This window comes from Panthera onca, chromosome D3 (genome assembly GCF_046562875.1).
Source record: "Panthera onca isolate mPanOnc1 chromosome D3, mPanOnc1 haplotype 2, whole genome shotgun sequence".
NCBI classification, from domain to species: Eukaryota; Metazoa; Chordata; class Mammalia; order Carnivora; family Felidae; genus Panthera; species Panthera onca.
In genome coordinates, this window is record NC_138350.1 from 32,652,139 (window position 1) to 32,676,548 (window position 24,410).

Consider the following 24,410-nt stretch of genomic DNA (forward strand, 5'->3'; position numbering starts at 1 on the left):
CACACAGAACTCCAACGACTGGCTCCAGTGCGTGCCTTAGCTCTCCAGGTTCCCATTTCCCCATCTGTGAGGCACACATGATAACTGTCTCTAACTCATTGACTCATTATGAGGGATAAATAGAAATATATAATATGATAATACCTATGGCTCAGCGTCTTATACCCAGGAGGCCCTCAGAAACATGAGCATTTATCATATCATCCTCATTATTATCCAGGGAGAAGAAAGTGTGCAGTGTTCCATGCAGAAAGAAAATGAGCACATTATAGCAATAAGAAATAAATTTACTGGCTGACTAAAGAAAAACTAAAGACGAGAAGGACTGAATATGAACCTGTGAGGTGAGGAAATCTGTTTAATGATTACACAGATGGAAACATGTTGGAATGAAAGTTGGGAGGAGAGAAAATAGAAGGCAGTGGACTATGGAGTTGATGTTAGTACATAACCATAATAACAATTATTACTATTAAATAATAATAATAATAATAATGATGATGATCTGGCGACTGTGTGAGAAATTTGGACTGGGAGAGAGTGAAACTGAAAAGTTGTGGTAATTGGGGAATAAATGAGGATTCCAGACAGAGCAGTGATGACAGCAAGTTTAAAAAGCAGCAGATGGAATAAAAAAGCATTTTGTAAAATAAATATGGAGAGGTGTGAAGAGAAATTATACAACAGTGACTCCAAGGCTTGTAGCCCAGGCAATGATAAGTATTACTGCCATGGAGAAAAGTGATTTAAGAAGTGGTAAGTTTAGGGGCGTCTGGGTGGCTCAGTTGGTTAAGTGTCCAACTTCGGCTCAGGTCATGACCTCACAGTTCGTGAGTTTGAGCCCCACACTGGGCTCTTTGCTGTCAGCACAGAGCCTGCTTCGGATCCTCTGTCCCCCTCTCTTTCTGCTCCTCCTCTGTTTGCTCGTTCTCTCTCTCTCTCAAAATAAATAAACTTTAAAAAATATGAGTTTACCTTTAGACAAACTCACAGAATTAAATCACAGGGTGGGGACCAGATGGAAATAGCCAGTCGTTAGCATGGACAGCATCCTTGCTTAGGGCTCTAGGGGGAAAGGGAGGTGCAGCCTGAGCAAAGTGTTCGAAGAAATGACAAGAAGGGAAAGATTCTCCCAAGGCAAGAGCAATGGACAGATGTACACAAGACAGAAGCATCTGCCTCGACTGCTGCCTGCATATGGGGTAAAGATGGAGGGGAAACTGGTAGGTATGCAAGAAAAAAAAAGTGGCAGAAAATTTAGGACAGACATGAGAAAATCCAGGAAGGTCCAGTTTCACAAGAGAACAAGTTTTCACAAAAAAGTTCACTATGACAGAGAGATGAATTGATCACCAGCAAGGATGTCTTCGAAGGTCTCTGAAGGAGGAGGTCGTCACATGGAAATGTAAGAGAAGCACTGTGGTAACCAAGAAGTAGGAAACGAGAAGGGGAGTCCGGGGGGGTCAGGAGAGCCCGAGAGGACTGAGTATGGGAGACATGGCACGGGCAAGGCCTGGGTGCCCTTGGTCAGAGGGTGGAGCATCTGGAACCACAGGACAATCCAGTATGGGATGCACATTGGGACTCACAAACATGGTTCCCACGCAGGGAGACCAGATCCAGGAGGGCTGATCTTGAGACAGAATTTGAACAGCAGGAGCATGGCATAGGCCAGCCCCCAGCCCTCGCTTCTGGTGGCTTACTCTAGAGTCCAGCAATCAGTGGCACAGTAGGGCAAAGTGAGGGATGGTATCCTAAGGAAAGGAGGAATTCAGAAAACGTGCTTTTTCATTCCAAAAGAATCGCGCACATACTTGTAGCTGTTTACACCATCACTGACATTCCTAATCTCCTTTATGGAAAGACCCAAAGCAGGAATAAACTTTCACACTATTGATGGGGCTGATAGGAAAATATATAAATGGGACAATGTAAAGGAATAAAAACATATGCTTGAATTGGCTTTCTAGATTGTTTTTCCTTCTGTCTCTTATTTCTCATCCACAGCTGAAGCTCCTTAAAAACAATTCAAAGATATTTGGTTATTCATTCAGCTAACAAATATTTATTGAGTGTGTACTATGTGCCGGGACCCCCAAAGATCCTCCTCTGCCTTTGGGAACTCACATTTTGGTGAGGAGACGTATGAGGAACAACAAACACAAGGTCAACCACCAGAAACGTTGGAAAACAAGCACTACGTGAAGAGGAAGCCCGCAGGGAAAGGGGGTAGGTGAGGCAGGTGAGCCAGCTGACCGAGTCTCCCGTGGGAGAGGGTGCCGGGGCGGGGACTTGGAGCAGAAGCGGGCCCGGCCTGGGTGACCCGCCCCGGAGTGTCCCACAGGGTGCCAGTGTGCCAGCAGAGTCCTGGATGGGGCCAGACCCGGTGCACCTTACAAGGAAGGGATCAGAAGACACTGGCTGTCACTCTCAGATGTCAGTTCTGTGCTGGTTCTCACCCACAGTTCCAGGCTGCAAGCCCAGCTCCTGCCTACGCCCGCGGCTCCGTGCCTCAGTTCACACCCTGCGTGCTGCGCCGCTGCCCAGCTAAAGAGCCAGCACCCTCCATATGCTGCTTCCTGCCTGTAGGCTTCGCCCGCACCCCTCCCTCCGACCGCAACACCTTCCCATCCTTCCTCCACCAAGCATCTTGCCACATGGCTTACGTGTGTCGTCCTCTGGCTCATCGCCCATGTCCACAGCCTCCCAAACAGCTGCATTTCACCCCCTGGTGCCTCTTCCAGGTCACTTCTCATTCAGCGTCACACGCATCAGTACAGATGCCGGTGACCACCTCTGCTGTCTCCAGCGCCCCGTGCACAGGAGGTGCTCAGACCCACGAGAATCACGAAGAGTGAATAAATGAATGAAATGGAATGGAAAAGACGTGAGGGCATCCAGAAAGAGAAGCAGGCTATCCAAGTGTGCAGCCTGCCCGGCAGCAGAAACACACCACAATGGACATTTAAATAAAAACATCACAATTGACATTTACACAACCGTAAACAAAATACACATCTAAACAAATGGAACATTTCTTTCTTTTCAGCCCTACCCTAGGGGTTTTGTCCATGTTCATTAGTATTGTGCAGCAAAATTACCCATTCCTGAGTATTTCTGGGGGAAAAACTCAAGTAGAATTCACTTTAACGAGCACTCACAGTGACTTATCCGCTGTGAATGTGTCTCATAATAGCTTACAAAAATGTGCTTGCTATGTGTCAAGCCCTGACGTGTGCACTCCATGCACACTGACCATATGATTACCATGCCCCTTTCACAGGGACTGTTAATTACTCTCTCTCTACACACGAAAAACCAGGAAGCGCAGGTAAGTAACCAGGCTGAGGATAGAGCCGGGGAGTCTAGTCCCCGAGGCTGCACAATCATTAGGAAGCATCGCGGCCTCACGATGGCTCCATGCTGTCACCTGTCTATCCTGTCCCCAGTTAACCGTCAGGGGCTCAGTGAGCCAGAGCCTTCCCTCCACAGGATGACAAATGCTCTGCATGTATCAGTCTTGCTGTTTCAGTTTTATAACCTCACTCTGTCAGGTTTCCAATTATGCATAGTGCAAATGTGTATACTGGGGACATTCCCCAAGACTGACTTTGGAGGGGGAGAAAGGAGACCGCTCTTGGGGTCTCGCATCACAGCGTCTGGTAACCACTATTCACAGCTAAGTCCGAAGACCTTAAGGAGAGGACAAGGACAATGGTCCCCCGTAATGGCCACCTCCTGGTTGTCATGCCCATGTGAATCCCCTGCTTCTGAATATGGGCTGGAGCCAGTGACTCCCCGTGAAGAGAGACAGTAAAAGTATCCTGATACCACTTGGTGGCTTCCATTCTGGGTGCCCCTCTGCCTCTCCCCTTGCTCACCAGGCATGTGGCAAGGGGCTGAAGTCTCCAGCCAGCAGCCAGCCCTCTCCGGCCAACAGCCACTCGAGTTAGCTTGGAGGCAGCTCATCTGGAGACCGTGACCTCACCCCCACCCCCCACCCCGCCTTGACTGCAGCCTTGTGAGACAGCCTGCACCACATGCGGAGCCACACCTGGGTTCCTGACTCCCAGAAACTCTCAGATAGTTTGAGCTGCTAAATACCTAGGTAATTTGTATGCATGAAGAGATACCCACACTTAAAAATCAAGCCACTTCTAAAAATCCAACTTCGTTTATTTTTGTCTGAAATTATCCCATTTGACTGATGACAGTGGCCCAACAAGGTGAATTCCCTGCTTTACTTTTTATGTGTAAAGTTGCTATCCAGGAGCTCACCCAAGCTGCTGGGGACTCTGAATGACATTTTCTTTCTTTTTTTTTTTTTTTAATGTTTATTTTTTGAGACTGAGAGAGAGAAAGAGAGAGAGCGAGAGCATGAGCGGGACAGAAGCAGAGAGAATGACACAGAATCCGAAGCAGGCTCCAGGCTCTGAGCCGTCAGTAACAGCCGGACACAGGGCTTGAACTCACGAACAGCGAGATCGTGACTTGAGCTGAAGTCGGACACTTAACGGACTGAACCACCCAGGCACCCCTAAATGACATTTCTAAGTGAGTTATCCCCATCAAGCGCAAAATGCCTTTGAACTTGCTGAGGCAGCACATGTGAGCTAGAAAAGCCTTAGAAGGCAAATAGCAATCGCTCCTTCATCAAGCATGATGTTGCCTTTTTTCAGGAGCACATTTGCAACTCTTCGTAATGAGCTCTTGTGTTCTGTCTGCGCTGTGTTCCAGATACCCCGCACCTCTCTTGGACAGTCAAGACACCTGGACCTCTGCCCTCTGCCTCAAGAACTTTACTGTTGATAGTACAATTTTTTTTTTTTTTTTGAAATTGCTCAAAGGAGAAAGAGTCTTTGCTTTGGCTAAGAATGTACTACAGTTTCCACTATTCCTACCTGTTTTTAATGACCCAGAATTATATGGAAACCCCCCCAAAAGGGTGACAACAGTTGACAGGAATTTCCCAAACAAAAGACCTTGCCAGGCCTAGAGGGCCCACAATTACAAACCAGGAGTCAACAAGTTATCAAGTGAAGTGTTTTATAAATTCGAATACCATCCTTTGAACTGTAAACAATTGAACTTGCCTCATTAAGGAACTTCATTTTGTAAAGATCAAAGTTGGCAAGCAGTTTTGGGAAAACTCTCCCAACAGGAAATGATTGGACTCTGACAATTCATCAAAATGAGAAGGGGAAAAATTTGTTGCAAGTATGAAGTTGTTAAGATGACCACGCAACATTATTTTAAATTTATTTTTATTTTTTTAATGTTTATTTATTTTTGAGAGAGAGAGAGGCAGAGTGCAAGTGGGGGAGGGGCAGAGAGAGAGAGGGAGACACAGAATCCAAAGAGGCTCTGAGCCGTCAGCACAGAGCCCGATGCAAGGCCTGAACTCACGGACCGTGAGATCATGACCAGTGAGATCATGACCCGAGTTGAAGTCAGATGCCCAGCTGACTGAGCCACCCAGGTACCCCTGTCATGCAACATTTATAAAAATACTTGATTGCAGTTTGTGTACAGATCTTCCTCGACTTACAGTGGGGTTACGTCCCAATGAAACCAAGGTAAGATGAAAATAATGATAGTCTAAAATGTATTAATACACCTAACCTACTGAACGTCATAGCTCAGCCCAGACTGCCTTAAACGTGCAAAGGACACTTACTTTTTTGTAACGTTTATTCATTTTTTGATAGAGAGAGACAGAGCGTGAGTGCGGGAGGGTCAGAGAGAGAGGGAGACACAGAATCCGAAACAGGCTCCAGGCTCTGAGCTGTCAGCCCAGAGCCCGATGTGGGGACGGACCGTGAGATCATGACCTGAGCCGAAGTTGGACGCCCAACCGACTGAGCCACCCAGGCGCCCCAAAGGACACTTACTTTAGCACAATTAAAGGAATCATCTGACACAAGCCGATTTTATAATCAAGTGTTGAATCGCTGGTGCAACTGACTGAATACTGTACTGAAAGTGACAAACACAATGGCTGTCTGGATATAGAATGGCAAGAATGTAAGTCTTATGGCTACTGAACTTCATACCCGGTGTGGTGAACGGGGAGCAGCGGCTGCTACCACCCAGCATCGTGGGAGAACATTGCACTGCAGGCCGCCAGCCCAAATTCCAAGCTCAAAATACAGTTTCTACTGAATGCATATTGCTTTTGTCCAATCATCCGCCGAAAGGCGGGACCATCTGTATAATAATTTCCCCTTGACTACAATATGATCGCGGAGAGGTTTAAGCAACTTTAATTTACCCTTCCATAATAGTTGAAGGCAATAATTTTAGATTATGTTATTAAAGGTAAGGGCTCACAGAGTTGAATTTTTAGCCAGATGTGATCTACTTCCTTCATACCCTGTAGCAAAGCCAAACAGCATCTCACTAGTGATGGCCTCAGAGACAATGCTTTAAATGTTTAGAATCTCCATTTCAACTAAGTACATTCTAAATGCTCTTTATTGCCTCAAGGAGTTTTGTTTATTTTAACAGTTGCCAGAGCAGTAGAAACACAGTATTCAGAACAAGCAACTTCAGCACCAAGTGACAAAAGAGTTCTGTCCATTCAGTGATTCCAGAAATTTTTTGTTTGTTCGTACTTTTAATATTTTTTCCTTCTCTGCTCTGGAGCATTTAATTGCTTTTAAAAGGATGTCCTCTCAAAATCCTGGTTATTTTATTTTTAAAAAATGACAACAAGAGAATCAGCTGCAAGTATTTACAATGGAGCGGGGAAAAAAATTAAACAATGGTAGATTTTTCCCAAGGAAAGCTATCAAAGAAGAGGGACAGGAAAAAGGCTGTTATGTCACCTGATTCATTGTCTATTTGTGTAGAATTCTTTTTCCCATTATACACTCCTGTGTCTTAGATCTGGTTAAAGTTATAAATGTCTCAAGTAGTTGATGCTTTAGAACTGAGAGTCAAGACCCAGTTCTTCCCGTTTCCTTTATGTCTGACCTCCACGTCCACAAGAGGCTGGACAAGCCTGGGACAAGAACACCTGCCTTCAGAAAGGTTCAAAAATATTTCATCAAGAAAGATGCTACCAGGGGCGCCTGAGTGGCTCAGTCAGTTAAACGTCCGACTTCAGCTCAGGTCATTATCTTGCGGTCCAGGAGTTTAAACCCCGCATCAGGCTCTGTGCTGACAGCTCAGAGCCTGGAGCCTGCTTCGGATTCTGTGTCTTCCTCTCTCTGCCCCTTCCCTGCTCACACTCTGTCTCTGTCTCTCTCTGTCAAAAATAAATAAACATTTAAGAAAAAAAAAAAAAAGAAAGATGCTACCAAAAGGTCTCTCTCCCCCTATAGGTCAGAAAGGCAAGACATATGCTTGCGTACTTATTCTTATCATGTAACACCTGCATTATCTCCTTTCTGCACACCATAAGAATGTTCATACATGTGTACCACAAAAAGCTAATAGAAATAATTTTCAAATAATAGAATATGCCGTCACATTTGGGGATAGTCCCTATATTTTAACATTGTCCAGAGATGTATGAAAGCTGACTTCGTTCCACGGAGTTCGTCAGTCCAGTCCTGAATCCATCAATCAGGTATTTGTCACACTTCAAGAAATAGAAATATCTCACCACAAAAAAAAAGAAATGGAATTACATGACATGATGAAGGTGTTACCTAACACTACAGTGGTCATCATTTTGCAATATTTAAGTGTATCAAATCAATACAATGTATACCTTTAAACTTATACAATAGTTATATGTCAATATATCTCAGAAAAACTAGAAGAGAAATATTATACTGTACATTAATTTCGTTAAAGAAGTCGGTTAAAAGAATGTAATTTTAGAATAAAGCATCAAAGAAAGTAAGACTTTTACATGGTAATGGATTGCAAGGTCTTAGAATCAAATTGTAGTAGCAGAAAATCATAACCATTACTCAGTTTGCTAAAATTTTAAGCCAGTTTAAGGAAAAATCAGGTGAAAGCATCTCATTTATAAAGGATAGAAGCCTTTGGTCTGAGTTTTCTACTTAACTCAAAACAACTTGGGGTGCTATCTGTAAAACATAAGCTGAACCAGATGGTCACTAAAATCTTAGATTTTTTTTTTTTTTTGGCCTCTGAATTTAAACATTCACTGCCTTTTAAATTATTAAGAGGTAGGATTCTGTTTTATTTTTTAATTAATTTAATACATACCAAATATTACTAACAGTATTAAAAGCTTAACTTGGGGTGCTTGGGTGGCTCAATTGGTTAAGCCTCCAACTTTGGCTCAGGTCATGATCTCTCAGTTCATGAGTTCAAGGCCTGCATCAGGCTCTAGCCTGGAGCCTGCTTCAGATTCTGTGTGTCCCTCTTTCTCTGCCCCTCCCCTGCTCGCCCTCTGTCTATCTCTCAAAAATAGATAAACATTTAAAAAAAATTCTAAGTTTAACTGAGTTTTCTAAACACATCCTGATTGATTATACAGTTGGCATAAAACGAATTCTAAAGACTATGGTGCTTTTTCCTTGTTTATAAACATCTTTGAACCTATTATTCACCATTTTATAAGTTTACCCACAGAAAGTTTTCATATTTAAAATACAAATCCTTCCGCTCAAGCTTGACCTTGCTCACCCCTCCTCACGTGAGAGAATAACAGCACAGATTGTCTCCTGTATTTGCGAACGAAACAAAACAAAGCTTTTATGAATGAATTTGCGAATGAAACGTGTGTCGCCACGTTTACTAAATCACTCCCCTTTCTTCATACACACATTTATTCACAAGGAAGGAAAGTACCTTTTAACTCCATCTTGATTCACCTCTGTGTAACTAAACACTTTACAAAGCTATGGATCATGCTACCTCTCTAGCAGGCTGTGACTAGCAGAATGCAGACCCTCTTCTAGGGTTTCAAATTATTGATTGCAATGAAGACTTAACCTGTAAAAAGATTATTTGTAAGAATTTAAAACTTATTGTGCTCAGTAAAAACTATTTTTTAAGTTTATTTATTTATTTATTTATTTAGAGAGAATATGAGCAGGGGAGGGGCAGAGAGAGAGGAAGAGAGAGAATCCCAAGTAGGCTCTGTGTTATCAGCACAGAGTTCGATGCAGGGATTGAACTCACAAACCATGAGATCATGACCTGAGCCAAAACCAAGAGTCAGACGCTTAACCAACTGAGCCGTACAGGTGCCCCAAACACTATTTTTAAATAAGAGTGCTGATTATCACTCATGCTTAATTTTATATTAACTTTTCACTTCCAGTTTTTGACTTCTAATTAACTCTGTCTTTATGAACTCGATCTTATTGATTTTTAATTAATGCTACTTTTCTGTAATTTTCCCAAAGGTTAACTTCTCTTCCTAAAAAATATAAATTCTATTATATTACACATTTAATAGCTGGGTTGCATTACAAATTTAATAGCTGTAGCTGGGTTTTTACATCATTGGTCCTCTGAAAAAACTAAGACGTGCTTAGGAACCTAATGATAAAGCAAAGTTCCTTACTGGACTTTGCTTAGATTTGTTAACAAGTTTACTTTTACAGACTCATCGAGACTTCACGTTTGGAAATTTACCCTCCATCTATGTGGATATCAGCATCTCTAAAGTACTAGGTTGAACCACTGAACTTAATATGCCACTAATGTTTAAATATTAGTAAGTTCTCATGATTCAAACCGTGTTACAAGTGGAGAATAATATTTCCATTTCAGAAATAAGAGAATCAGCCACAGTGCTATTCTATCTATAAGCCACTTGAAACAACTATGGAAAAGGGGGACAGCCAGGGCTGGAACATAGGTGTAGGCATGTATAAAAAGTAGGTTTGTGTAAGTGGCAGTGACTTTTTAATAACAGGGTTAATTTACTACCTCCTATGGTTCCTTTTTTGAAAGATTTAGTAAAGTAAGATTTTTTTGTGTGTAGGCTTTCACCATAGGCTGTAGAACAGTCTGGATTATTCTCAGTAGCATCCTTCCTGGACTGACATGTGCACTCACACAAGAAGAAATCAATGAGTTCATGTTTCTCTCATCCTCAGCACACGATGCTTCTCAGAGCTAGATCTTGTTTAACAACTAATAAGGCTGAAAACTGATGAAAGATAACCATTTTTATCTTGATAAATTTACTCTGACATCCTGCCTGCTTCCTCCTGGGAACACCTTCTTCTCTGACATATATGGAGCTATTGTTACTGCCTTTAAATATTTCTGTTGCCTGAGAAGCAGACACACCTTTCGTGGCACCGAGTCAGCTCTCGACCATGTCTGGGCTTTATGCTTATGATACCACACGAATGAGGGCAGCCTCCGGCCACGATGTCAAATCATCGCTCCCAGAACAACATCCAAAACAGCAATGGATTAGCGTCTTCTGCCAGATCTCTTTGCTCTGTATGCAGAATCTTTGACGTTGGATTTAGTCCCTTCCTCATCACTCCAAATGCCGACTGCACGCAAAGTCTGTGTCACTGACAAAGGAGTAGGTACAAAAGAATCCTTACAGAGACTTCTAGGCTTGCCCACCCAACCACATCCCACTCCCCAGACTGCCTTGGCCTTTTCCACTCTCTCCCTTACTACCCTTCTTTTCAACATATACCACATCCTCCTGACTTATGAAATTAAATACTTTAAAACTCGTTGACAGGCTGCTCTATTTGGAGAATGAGAGTAACAATTCCAGTAACACGGTTAAGCTGACTCTGTTTCCATCAGCTCTCGGCCTTGACCTGATAAAGCATTTGATTGTTGGCCAATAGATAAAGAAGTCTTGGATCTCCTAAGTTTCCAGGCATAAGATGACATTTGACCCTTCCTGACCCATTGTTATGCCCCATTATTTACAAGATGATCCACAGTGTGTCAAAACTTTCCCCAGAGTCCCCTCAGATGAGACTGTTTGGGTATCTTGGTCTATCTCCCAAATGCAGGTATGACTCATGAGCCATTGTGAGGCTCAGCTGGGTGGTTCATATCAAAATTCTACAGAGGTCGGGTTACCTCTACAAATGTCTTTGCTAAGTCACTTGGTAATATTTCATTGAAAGATAGGGAGGTCGCAGACCCTGCCACCATTACCTATGTCTTGCAAAAGCTTTAGCAACAATGCATTCTCTTAAATATGCCTCCATTCCAGCTAGAGCCCCCTATTAGCCATTCCCCAAACCTGCATATCACCAGGCCCTTGGCCACTTTGGAACAGGGGCTCCTTCCTGTTCATTACTCTATTTCCACTTTCTATTCCTAAACACAGTATGCATTCAGTAAATATTTACTGAAAGAGCAAATAAAAAAAGCACAGCCCCCGCTTGGGATTCTCTCTCTCTCCCTCTCTCTGTCCCTCACCTGCTCGCGCATGCGTGGTCTTCTCTTTCCCTCTCTCTCTCTCAAAATTAACTTTAAAAAACGGGCAGGAAATTTGCAAAATGAAACGTACGTGATTTGGGGTGAATCACATAATGGCCAATAAGTCACCCCCAACCACTCCATCAGTAAGAACTAGCGTAGTAAGTCAACTAAACCTTCGTAGCAACAACTGAAGTAGGAGGGCAAGGGCAGGGAAACAGAGATTAGGAGCTCTCACTACCTTCCACTGAAATCCTGAGGTGGCTTGGTATTTTTAAATAGGCTTGCCCTTCCTTGGCACAAATGGATCCTGAAGAACAAATGATCCTTCTTGGTCTTGTCTCAAAAAAAAAAAAAAAAAAAATCAGTTTCTGTGTTTTTTTTTTTTCCCCTCAGCTATCATCTGGAACCTGTTAACTTTTGTTAACTTTTGCAGCAGATTGCCTAGAAATACAACCAGGACAGTAAAGGAAAGCAAACTCCAACTTTCTTCTTCCTACTCATTTTCTTTAGCAATACACCCTGGGGCCCCCAAGTCCCTCCCCCCAAGTCCTCTTCCAAACTGCAATAATGGGGGGCATTTCAAAGGAGAAAAAGCACAATTTGGTCTTAGTAAATTATATTCAACTCCTATACCAGCCATGTAGGAATGTGGAAACACACGGGAATGAATCCATCCATCTGTAGCTTCCTGTGAATCAGAGGTGACCCTTTCTGGCACAGACGTCAGTCACCAGAGTGGCTGTCACCTCCTTCATTCTGCAGAACTCCTTCAGGTGAGCCCAGCAACCTGCTCTACCTGCCCGCCCCCCGACATTCACAACCAGAGGGTCCAGCCCAGGCCAGTCTTTTTTCTTCCTGTTCCTTCCTGACCAGCAGCTGGTGCAAGGCCAGTCCTCTCCCTCAGGAAAATCTGAATACGATCACCTTACGGGTGAAGAGCATGAGGCAGACTGACTTCAATATTTTAACTTTATTTCATGTCTAGCTACTCTCAAAAGCTAATCTGTTGTGTTTTATTACAAGATGGCAGTATTTTTTTTTTTTTTTATTCAATTAGTAGCTGGGACCAGGGTTTCTCTTAGAAAAAGAACTGTATTTGTTTGGACATTTTGTGTGATAGATTCTTGGGTTTGAATGGGAGATCCCGAGGAGTCCAGGAAAGGGCACAAAGGCTCTTCTAGACGGGGCTTCAGAAAAGGAGAGAGATTAGAGAGAGAACCCTGAGCATGGAAGTGAAGGCACTCAGCTGTGTAAGCTTTGCAGGACACGGTGTGACCTCCTCCTAGGAAACAGGGAACTCATAAAGCCTCAGTGCAAAGCACCTAAAAGGATCGCACCTTGCATCCAACTTGACATGAGGCAGAACTGAGGCAAGCCACAGATATAGGAAGCCCCCAGGCAGAAAGACTGGGGGAATTTTGCAGAAATCATCCTCAGAGAGCTCTGGGCTCTCACAGGCCAAGCAACTGGGGCTCAGGGGACAGGGAAGCTTCATTTGACAGCCACTGTATATGTCTTTGCTACCAGCAAATAACCAGTCTGCATAGTCCATTTTTTATTAAAAAGCCAATCAATTCAATTAGGAGAAAGAGGAGGTAAAAAAGGGAATGGTAGTTATTTGATATCTGATGTAATTAATTTTCTCTTTATAACCCTTTGGTGAATCAATCATATCTTAAAGAGCATTTGCCAGGTTCTGGGGAAAATAATTTGCTAGAGCTGTTCAGGTTACAAAGCCTTTATCTCATTTGATACATCTTACAGTCCTGTGAAGTGTAGGAATTGTCAACACTCCTTTTCAGAGAGCACATATCCCACAAGGGTTAGGACGTCGAGCCAGAACTCAAACCTTGGATTCCAGAAGCTTTCCTTCATTCACACTGGCCATCCATCATGATGGGGACCCACCCACAGTGAGTTTGTCCCGTGGACTTCCTCCTTTCTCATCCCTCCCCTCGAACGCACAGGGTTTGGGTCTGGCTGCCCATGTGATTTAATTTTACTTACTCTTAGAGGCCTACACCCTACTTTTTTGACTATTTTATCTAATGAGACCCCGATCCTAATAATTTGAGATGGCAGAAACTCCTCTAAGACATTACTCCGCTAGCAAATGTGAGCTTCCCCAGGTCCCATTTTCAAGAAATCAGGTTTCAGAGGGAATGGGGTGCAAGGCTCCCAGAATCATCTTTCTAGGATATAAATGTGAACACCCCCTTCCCTTGCCTTCAACTAGTTGTGGGATAAGAGTAATGACAATTATTATTTATATACATTTTGTATCATCTATCATTCATCCTGATGTTAGAGACTCGACATCATCTGGTTCTTCCGTTGGTCTGTTTCCCCCAGAATGAAGTCGCCACACAGCAGTTGCTAAGTAAATGAGTCAATGACAGAATGAACCCACACGTGAGTATATTTTTTATCTGCACAAAGTCCCGTGCTGTACTGTCATTTCCTTTTAAAGATGAACATGATATGACTCTCAAAGGATCTCGTGCCCTAAGTCATGTCAGTAACCAGAAGACAACAGAACAAGAATCAAAACTGGCTCAACCTCTCAATTTCAGATTTCTTGCTTCCTTATACTGACTCTTCATCCACAACGGTCCACCCCCTCTAAAATCTGGACAACCCCTCTCAGCCTCAGGCCTCCCCATGCCACAAACTCCAGTCACCTGCCTGCTTTTCCTGAAATAGCCAAAGTTTTCATTCCTCCTTTCTTTCTGATGGGATGTCGAGTTTCCTGGAAAGCCCCTCCTCTTCCTTCCTCTTCAAATGTATCTGGTGAAACCAGAAGCTGGCTAAGCTTCTCCACCCCAGCCTCCCACACGCCCGCCCTGACCTAGCGGGGTTCTTACACACACCTTTAAATCTTTAAACCATTTCCTGGTCATAAACGATGAGCCAGTACTCCTAGCTTGATAAATTATGAATCTCCTACCCTTCCTTCTTCCTGAGCCCCTCTTCCCTTCTTTATTAAAGCTGCAATTTCCTAGACCTTAATGGTAGGCTAAATATGGAACAACACACATCACTATGAAAATACAGGAAACTTAAATCTCACTTGAATTATAATGCTTACTAGAACACACATAAAAAAAGTAGGGAGGAAGAAAGGAAAGGTGTGGGGAGGGAGGGAGAGGAAAGGCATATTTCCCATAATGAAAACCTTAATGGTATATGTGGTGATCTGAGCCCTGTGAAGTACCCAGGACAAAGAGTATAAATGATTCCCTTTATACTCTCAGCATCTAATACAACTTCCTGGCATAGAGTGAGTGACCAACAAATATATGTTGTATTAAATTGGATTGACAGGACATATAAGAAAATAGTATTTATTATCATATACACAGATTTTTGAAGATTGAGAGTATGTCAATAGTGGGAAATATTAAAATTATCAGTTGTCATAAAAATTAAATTTATGTGAAGTTGACTTTTAAAAACATTATTGTGCCTGTTCTCGTGTCATGAAAACTCAGTATGGAATCCCTAACAACAGGTTAAAGAGACTAACAAGTAAGTGGAAAAAATAAGTAAGAGGAAAACTTGATATTATTATAAAATACCCAACAATAAGAACAAATTCACAAATCTGCCAGAAATTATTCTGAAGGAAGTGATCAACGTGCAAAACACAATCATGTGGTGATAATGGATCCCTGTTTATCCAGCTAAACTTTTTTATAATACAAAAGTTGAGGCAAATAAATAATTCAAGTTGTTTTTTTTTTAATGGGAAGAATTTTTTTAGGGTGAAGAAGCTGAAAATGTCACATTTAAGAGAAGTAGGATTTTTCATTCAAAATTGCACTTCAATCTCCAAGGTTTTTCTTCTCAGGGAATAACTAAGTCTTGTGTGTTTTGGATAACAATGACTGACAATCCCATCTGTAGCATGGCAGGAAGTTGGCCAAACCCATCAGTGTCCCTTCCGGCCCTGAGGCTGTCAGAGCGGATGAGTTAGCACAGGGCCAAAGTACCTTCTCCGCAGGCAGAATCCTGTGTCCGTGCATAAGCATCTCTCCTCCAAGCAATACTCTTGGTCATTCTTCACCATAATGTAAATATATTTATCTGACTCTAGATAATAAAAGTGTTTTTCCTCTGCAAATAAATAAGAACATGGGGCTGGTGTTCAAGGAGGGTATAACCTTGACGTACAGTGACAAGAGAACAGCTTTATGCTCTGGGGCTTTCTATGAACGCTGATGATTTTATTCCCACTTTGTCTAGGTACCTCCTCACATCCCCTAAAAAATACTGTGCTCACCTTCTCTTCTGCACTCTTTCTACAACTTTTCTCCAAGAGTGCATACCCCCCCCCCGCCCCGCCCCAACAGGTTTGCATTTGTGCTTCTGTCTAGCGACATAAAATCTTTTTTTTGTTAATTAAAAAAAATTTTTTTTAAATTTATTTATTTTTGAGAGAGACAGTGTGCGGGCAAGGGAAAGGGGCAGAGAGAGAGGGAGATGCAGAATCCGAAGCAGGCTCCAGGCTCCGAGCTAGCAGCCCGGAGCCTGACGCAGGGCTTGAACTCACAAACCATGATCATGATATGAGCCCAAGTTGGCCACTTACCTGACTGAGCCATCCAGCTGCCCCCAGCTACATGAAGTCTTGAGCTTCCTCCCAGGGAGGCCCCTCCAGGGTAGGAAGCAAGGTGTGGCAACAGGAGGAGGGCTTGCCATGCAGCCCAGAGACTCCTGCGTGCTGGTTCCTTCTGCCTTTCCACCTACTCCCTTCTGAGCACACTGAAACCCTCAGGCACGACAACCTGCTGGCAACTGCCATTGCTGTTGCTTCTTTTCTGGCTTTCTCTTTGCCTTTGTGTTAAAACATACTGCCTCCTGTGTCGTCTTCTTAATCACTCAAGTATCTCATTCAGAAAGTCATCTCTTGAACACTCCATGCTGAACGAGGCACTTCCTTGGCTGTGTTCTCATGAGGCCTTGTACAGACTCGTATGTGTACCCAACACTTGAATTATTTGGTTACAAGTCTTCCCCTGACCCACAAAACTATAAGCACCTAAAGGCATCAACTATGTCCTATTTGTTCCCGTATCCCTGGGGACTTAACACAGACGGTCCTGAAAGCAACACATGAGAGCAGAATTCTAAGACAATTAGAATAATGAAGAACTCTCACTCTGATGCTCTTACAATAACTGCTTGGTTGAGGAAATCTAGATGAAATGAAGTGCTAGGACCCACACCCTTATATGAGAAGTCCAGAACATTCTCTGTGACTGTCTAGTCATTGGATTTCCATACTCAGCAAGACTTCTTCGTCTCTACAGAGCAGAAATTAGAAATGTTCATGGGAGAAACTTAAAGTTCCTGACAGACTCACAGAGAACTGTATTGAGAAGTTTTGCTGTATTCTAATTTTCTTTACTCTTTGATCCCTAGCATAATCAATTTATGCTTTACCATATGTATTGTTTCCTAGCTACAAATACATAAGGCCATGTCAACCAAGGACCTAGTGGACCACAGGTGGTACCCTCAAACCAGGCAACTAAAGTGTAAAGAAGAGGCCATATCCAGTAGGGTAGTCTGGGTTACAAAAAGGTATAAAGGATTGCAGGGGCACCTGGGTGGCTCAGTCGGTTAAGCCTCTGACTTCGGCTCAAGTCATGACCTCTTGTGAGTCACGAGCCCTTGTGAGTTCGAGCCCTGCATCAGGCTCTGTGCTGACAGCTCAGAGCCTGGGGCCTGCTTCGAGTCTCCCTCTCTCTCTGTCCCTACCCCCACTCACACTCTGTCTCTCTCTCTGTCAAAAATAAATAGAAACATTAAAAAAAAAAAAAAGGATTGCAGAGAACCAGAGTGCCCTTAACAGTGGGGGGCCACTTGCACCTGAACTCTCTCCTCCTGCCCTCCGGCCCCTTGCCAGTGCTGCTCACTGGCCGAACAAAGCCAGAATGGCAAGGGCTTGACTAGTCCATGCGGGGCAGCCTCGGTGCCCACAAGGGTGCCTTGAGGTCTGGAGAAGTAAATGGGAAATTTCCAACATCACGACCAATGTCCACTGAGACGAGCAAGTACCAAGAAACAGACTGCCTATGGGAATCAGCCAGGTAACCCTACAAATAACATTTAATTTGATTTAGTTATCATAGAAACTGCGCTCCTGATATACTGTTTGTAAATCAATAACAGCCATTATTAGCTGGCCTAGTGTTAATGATATGTGCACATGTGTGTATCGTCTTCACTGGTCAGGGGTCCTTACAACCGGCCACATGTCAGAATCTTCTGGGCAGTCCCATTCGCACTCACTAAGTCCAAATCTGCAGCAGTTGTGCCTCAACAACTACAATTTCCCAAGTGTTCCAGGAAATTTGGGTGTGCATGATTGATGACCACCCCTGTAAACTCTCAGCGCTTAATTCGTCTTAATGCATCTTGATAATAGAATGCTGAACAGGATACACTGAGGATCTCCCTAGTAAGACTTAAAACCTGCTGTTGGATTGAACTAAAACAGAACACAATGTATACTCGAACATTTGCAATAGAAAAACCATAACTGAATTTAAGAAATCATTCACTTGATCAAGAGGTAAGAATCCAAAGCAGTGAGGGGCACCTGGGTGGCTCAGTCGGTTGAGCCTCTGACTCTTGATCTTGGCACAGGTCATGATCTCACGGTTTGTGAGTTCGAGCCCTGCATTGGGCTCCTCTCTGACGGTGCAGAGCCTGCTTGGGATTCTGTCTCTCCCTCTCTCTGTCCCTCCCCTGCTCTCTCTCTCTCTCTAATTAAACTTAAAAAAAAAAAAAAAAAAAAAGAATCCAATGCAGTGAATTACCAACAGCCTCCATAACCTTCCAAGATGCCTTCCCATCCTAGGACTCTGCAAATAGTGGGTAAAGGATGTATGTACAATGCTTAACTGCCCAAACTCTTGTAATTTGTTTTAAGAGACAAGCTTATGGGGCACCTGGGTGGCTCAGTCGGTTGAGCGTCCGACTTCGGCTCAGGTCATGATCTCACAGTTCATGAGTTCAAGCCCCACGTCGGGCTCTGTGTTGACAGCTCAGAGCCTGGAGCCTGTTTCAGATTCTGTGTCTCCCTCTCTCTCTCTGCCCCTCCCCTGTTCGCGCTCTGTCTCTGTCTCAAGAATAAATAAACATTAGAAAAATTAAAAAAAAAAACTTTAAAAAAAAGAGACAAGCTTATGTAACCAAATCTCAGGTGAAATGATGGGGCCGGGGGGAGGGGAGAACCATTCTTTTTTCAAGGAATAATAACCACCATCTAGCATTCTGGAACACCAACTGTGCACTAGGGACCCTGCCACGTCCCTAGAAACGCCATCAGAGAACTTTCTAATTGGCACATGGTTTATTGACCTGATAGCACAAGAATGTTGACAGGTGGAAGGTACATCTCCCTCCTCAAATATTCTATTGATCAAGGAATGCTGCTGAGGTGCTTAGCGGGAGGAGGAGACATTCTTTTCCATGTCTGCAGGGCCTGAGGAGTAAGTAGTGTTTCAAACCCAGAGGTGTCCGAGCTCTGTGCAAGGAGCATCTCCTGGCCTGGCCCTTCACTGCAACCTCTTTCTGGGCTCTGATCAAAATCCAGGCCATTTTAAGTCCTACAAAGAGAACCTACTGATCTCATAAGCTGTGGTCTCAAACGGGATCACAAAATCATGACAAAAGATGTCAAAAAACTTTCCAATGTCTCTTCTCATTCCATAAAAGAGAAGTGTGTGAAGGGTTAATGTGAAATTCGAAAAGGGGCCTCGAGCTAACGCCCAGCCAGGAAGAGCCCTTCTGAAAGGCGCGGGACGGTGAGGCCAAGCAAGGAACCTAACGGTCCTGATGCCCAGATTCTGCCGCTTTGTGCCTCTTGTTCAGCTCAGCTTGCCAAGGTTCTTCTTTTCTATCGATTCTCCATTACAGAGCATCTGTAACGGTGCCTTTTCCTGGAAGAGACGGCAGAAGTCCCCTCTGACCTCTGATAAACAGTTACCTGCCATATCTGGCCTACCAGATTAAGTGCAAGGAAGCAAGGACGGTGATGGGGGCCGGGGGGGGGGGGGGAGGGAGGCGGCACGGAGTGAGACAGGGGTGAGGGAAAAGGAGGTACAAAACAGCAAAGGGGCAAATAAGGATTTATACTGGGCTTTAAGCTTGGAAATGGAAGTGAATAGGAGACCCTCAGTGTGGGCTGTGCAAAATTCCACAAGCTAATGGCTTGACAATATCCACTGGCTAGGATGGCCAAACACCATGGAAACCTATTTTGGACCTGAAGGGACAGGGGCTCAGGGGAGAGGGGAGGGCAAGGGAAGTCAATTATTTCTAGGCAAATTGCCCAATATGCAAGCTTAAAGTATAAATACAAGGCAAAAAATAGATGCGCAACCATTTTATCTTTCCAATCAGAGTTTCACAACCACATCCCCTACTTCCTTTAAGAGTCTGTGCAGGACACATTCTTCTGTAAAAGGCCACACCACACATTTCCACAGGGAAGACACATTTGTTGACAAAGCCACAAATACAGGGACGCAGGGAGCCTCGCCAGCCTCTGTTTAAAATTAAATGTATGTAAAATGTCACCTCGCCAGCCTCTGTTTAAAATTAAACAAGAAATATTAGCTAATAAATACAGAGGTATAGTGGGAAAATTACAGGAAAGATTAAGTTTTGAACAGTGCCATTAATAAGGGATGCTTATATTGAAAACTTACTCCAAGACCAAAATGATTTAACAACTCATTTAGCAACTAACGACGCATTTGGTGTAAACGTTATTGGTTCTGTCATCTCATCTGCAGTGTAAGGATAAGAAGACTACCCATTTCATGGGTGACATGGGAGGGGTTAAATAAGATCTGAGCATGCCCACCAGGAAGGGCTGTGACCAGGAGCACTGCACAAGTGTTTGGTTTGTTCGGGACGCTACGGCTGCTGTTGGAATCCTAGCACTCAATGTATTCTCGGGGATAAAGACCGGATAACTGCCAATCCTTGATTCAGCTCTCAGAATCAGGGATGAGGAACCAACCGGACACTAGCTTCCAAAGGCAGCAGCCCCAATTCAACAGCACAAAGCACATCTCACCCGTCTGTCCGAGTCACGACTCAGGCACAATCAGGGGAAGTTCCCCTTCCACCCCAACACCCTCCTAAAGCAGAACGTGTTCTGTCACCCTGTTCAGCAAAGGGTAGGTACAACAGCGGGTTTTCCCGTGCAATAAGTGAAACACAGCCGGTGTTCCAATAAAAGACTCTTTGAGTATGTGGCAAATGTGGTTTTTGATGCAGGCTTCATTTCACTGAGAGAGGTGGCTAAAAAGTCAGCTTTCAAGAGGCTGCCTGGCACCTTGGCTGTAAAAAGAGATTTGAGGCTAGAGATTCATGGAGTTTATTCTGCTCCAAGATCAAAACACAGCATTTCAAACACTACTGATAAACGCAAAGAACTGGAAATAACAATAGGTTATATAGTTAAATATAGTTTAAAATATTAAGGAAATTCCAAATTACCAAATACTGTTCACCCATCTGAAATCATGTTAATAATGAACATTTACCAAGAGATTGCTAGGTAAGTATAGAAATTATCTAAAATGTATAGCATATGATTATTTTATTAAGATATAAAAAGTTATACCTAAATCTTCATTTTTTTTTAAAAGCTAGGGTAAGGGAAGGTAAAAATAATAGTAGTGGTAGTCATTACCCAGTAGGAGAAGACGATTGATTGGTATTCTGTTATTTACAGATTTCAGTCTATTTTTAGATTTCCTAGACTTAACATAGATTATTTTTGTAATCAGGAAAAGAAGTTATTAATTAAAAAAAAATTTTTAAGCCCTATGAAAAAACCTAGACCCATTTTTTTCACAACCAAGAATTAACTTAACTGGGTGGGGCAATCTGGATTCAACTTTGCATACTGAAAAAATGTGAACAAAAAGAGAATTGTAAAACCAGGAAAGGGATTCACAGATGAAGTTCAGTTTTTGTCCCGTGGAAATTGAGTAATTTTGCCTATATAATTAGGGTTGGAAGTGAGAAAATTATTGTGCACGGAGCTGCCATACCTGCCTTCCCCAACTCACAATTTTCACATACCCATCTTTTCAGCAAGTGGCAGACGTTCACATTTTCTCTTGCCTTTCCCTGTCGAAACCTATCCTCAGAACAAAATGGTTTCATATCTGGTTAAGGTATTGCTTAAGACCACACCATTCTCACTTACCCTAAGGCCTGATGTGCCTAAGGATTTACAATACTGAATGTTTGGAACCCAGGTCATTTGGTTTCCAAAAGATTTTCAAACCAGAGAATGATTTCTGGAAACATTCTAACTTTAGTAGTTTTACTTCTCAGTGATACATTGAAAAAATAATATGGAATAGGTCATTAAGTAGCTTAGGGGAAGACAGTAACTTTTCTCTTTGGTCTGTAAGGTGACCTGCCATTTCCAGAAATGTTGTGTAGCCTAAAAAAAGCAGGGCCACCATTTTGGGGCAGTGGCCAGTCCCACCACTCAAGCTGTTGCCCAACAAACACCTTCCATGGCAAACACTGTTGATCCAATATCAAGATCCCGAAAGAGTTCTAAAATCACTTCATCTTAACATATACAATTTAATGAACAAACACAGTAACTAAATGTGGTTTAATTTTTTTTTCCATCATTTTGTAACTTCATATGAATTCACCAAGAAGAAAACAAGCTTGCTCTGATGATGTCATTAGATGATTACAGTCAACTTAAGTTTGGGGCACTAGGTAGTCTCTTCTACAAAATTCTCCCTTTACAGATTCCGGGAAGATGCCAAAAAAATGGGTTTCTCTTTGGTATCAATCTACTTACTCAACATCTTAAACTACCTTAAAAGACACTTTAAAAGTTTTAAGTGCTCAGCATTTGTAGGCTAAATAAAAGGCTTCTCTCTGAGTGTAAGTACCTTGAAGGTAAATAATATTGTTCATCCCCATACACTCAGCACCTGGCATAGAGCCTAGTGCATTGTAAACACTCAACAAACACATGGATATTAAGTGACAGAATGTTAAATGCACAGCTGTGTAAATTGAGTGGACTGGATGGCCGAAGTGATTCAACCTTCCCATTCTAATAACCTGATCTGCTGTTTTGTGTTCAACTCTTCACGTGCATATGTAATAGTTAACCCTCCCAAGCCAGTGGGGAAGCCATTTATTCTGAAAAGGTTATCACGGAGGAATCCGTGGCAGAGCCACCTTCATAAAGTCACATGGAGAGAAAGTAGCTGTAATAGACTCAAACCCTGGCCTCTGACTCCAAACTGATGACTTTCCCACTATGTTACAGTTTCCTCAACAGGTGAAGCAACTTCATCCTCTTAAAGACAGTGCCAGAATACAGGAGACCAGACAGTTGTAGGTGCCTGGAGGTAGCAGCAGCATCGGCCCCAAATCAAGTAATTTCTGCAGGTGCTCAGAAGCCCAGCCATTCACCTTCTGAAAACAGACATCCCCCCCCAACCAGCCCCCCGCCAGCCCCCCAAGCCTTCCTACTAACGCCAGCTGTCCTTTTAAGTCTCTAAATAAAGTGAAGACATTCCTTCTCAATTTTTTTTCTGTACAGATTCTAAACAGGAAAAGAAAAACAGGAGCTGGGTGAAGAGCTGATTATTCTACATAAATTATAAAATGTCTTTAGACACTGCCTGGGACCATTTTCCAGCTCTCATAAAAATGTCTCTCCTATGTAAACATTCGTCTGCAAATTTAGAAGCACTTAATAAAAAGTCAAGTGAAACACCACAGGGATGGACTTGACTGAAAGCTGTCTTGGGAGCTCTTGTCAGGTCTTCCTAGGAACCTGAAATCCATCCAGCGGAAGAGGGTCTAAGTGGCCTCATCCTTGGGGGTAGGGAAGGGAGCTGTGCTGGTCCCCTCCCACTGCCCATGCTGGCTCCTCTCGGGTGGGACTTCCCGCTCAGGCCAAGATGTTACTGGTTATGTTCTTCTGAATGGGAGGGAAATTCCAAAGTTTGCCCCGCGATTAAGTGAAAATGGCTGCTAACTGTGGAGACCCATGGGAGAGTAGCCGTTTTTCTCCCATCTGTAAGTCACAAATAAAAAGCATATACCAAACCAGGACTTGGAGCTGAAGTCTAGACATTGGCCTCCTTCCATTGTCTTCTGCGGCCCAGTGAGAAAAAAATTATATTCTCCTTCCTTGCCATGACAGGAGATACAAGCTACTTACAAAGAAAAAGGCCCTCACTCTGTGTTTTGGAATCAAGGTGTGTTGGAACTAGGTGGCTTTCATTTGAAAAGCGAGGAAATTGACACCCAGCCAGGCAAACTCACTCGTCCTAGGTCAGAGCTAAACCAGAACTCAGGTCAATATCAACTTAGCATCCTATTTATTCCATCCCCCAACTTTGCTTCTTCCCCTTTCATGTTTTAAAATTAACTCTATGGTAGTCCAAGGCATTTTGGAACAGTACAGAACACATAACAAACTCGTATAACACGTGTGAAAATTACTTTATTCATCCCAATCAAGAATCAAACAGGAGTGGGAAAGAAACAGGCATATCCTGTTTCGCGGCTAATAAAAGTTAATAACCTCAACATGAACCCCCTTGCTTAGGATTCTTGGATCCTAAATCAGGACGTCAACCAATCTGGAAGATTTGATCTAAAGAGCCCTGAAATCCCCCGCAGCAGATTAGAGGAGAGACAGAAGTGAATTGGGCTCTTTTTCCTTTGCTGGCCCCCATGACATCCAAAAATAATACTCTGGCCCAGCTGTTCAGTAAGGCCTTTAGTTTATTTGTAGTTAGTTGAAGTAGAAGACTATAAATTAAGTTCAGATGCCATGAGGGAGAAATGTCAATCCTTCCAAATTCAATATTGAAAAGCCTTTCTTGTTTTCGGGCTGAATGTAAGACCATGGGAGCAATGGAGCATTGACCCCGTCCCCCACCGATTCCAGGATAAAGGGCCTAGAGAAAACTCGAGTTGTCTTAAAATGGTTCACATTCTCTAATCCCGCAAGCCAGCTCCAGTCCCTTGTTTGAATC

At 43.1% G+C, this 24,410-nt stretch overlaps 1 protein-coding gene across 6 annotated transcripts in view; it reads right to left on the minus strand.

The window, feature by feature from the left end:
• Positions 1 to 24,410, minus strand: part of LOC132665746 (piezo-type mechanosensitive ion channel component 2) — a 476,941-nt gene that overhangs the window by 394,063 nt on the left and 58,468 nt on the right. The window lies entirely within an intron of this gene.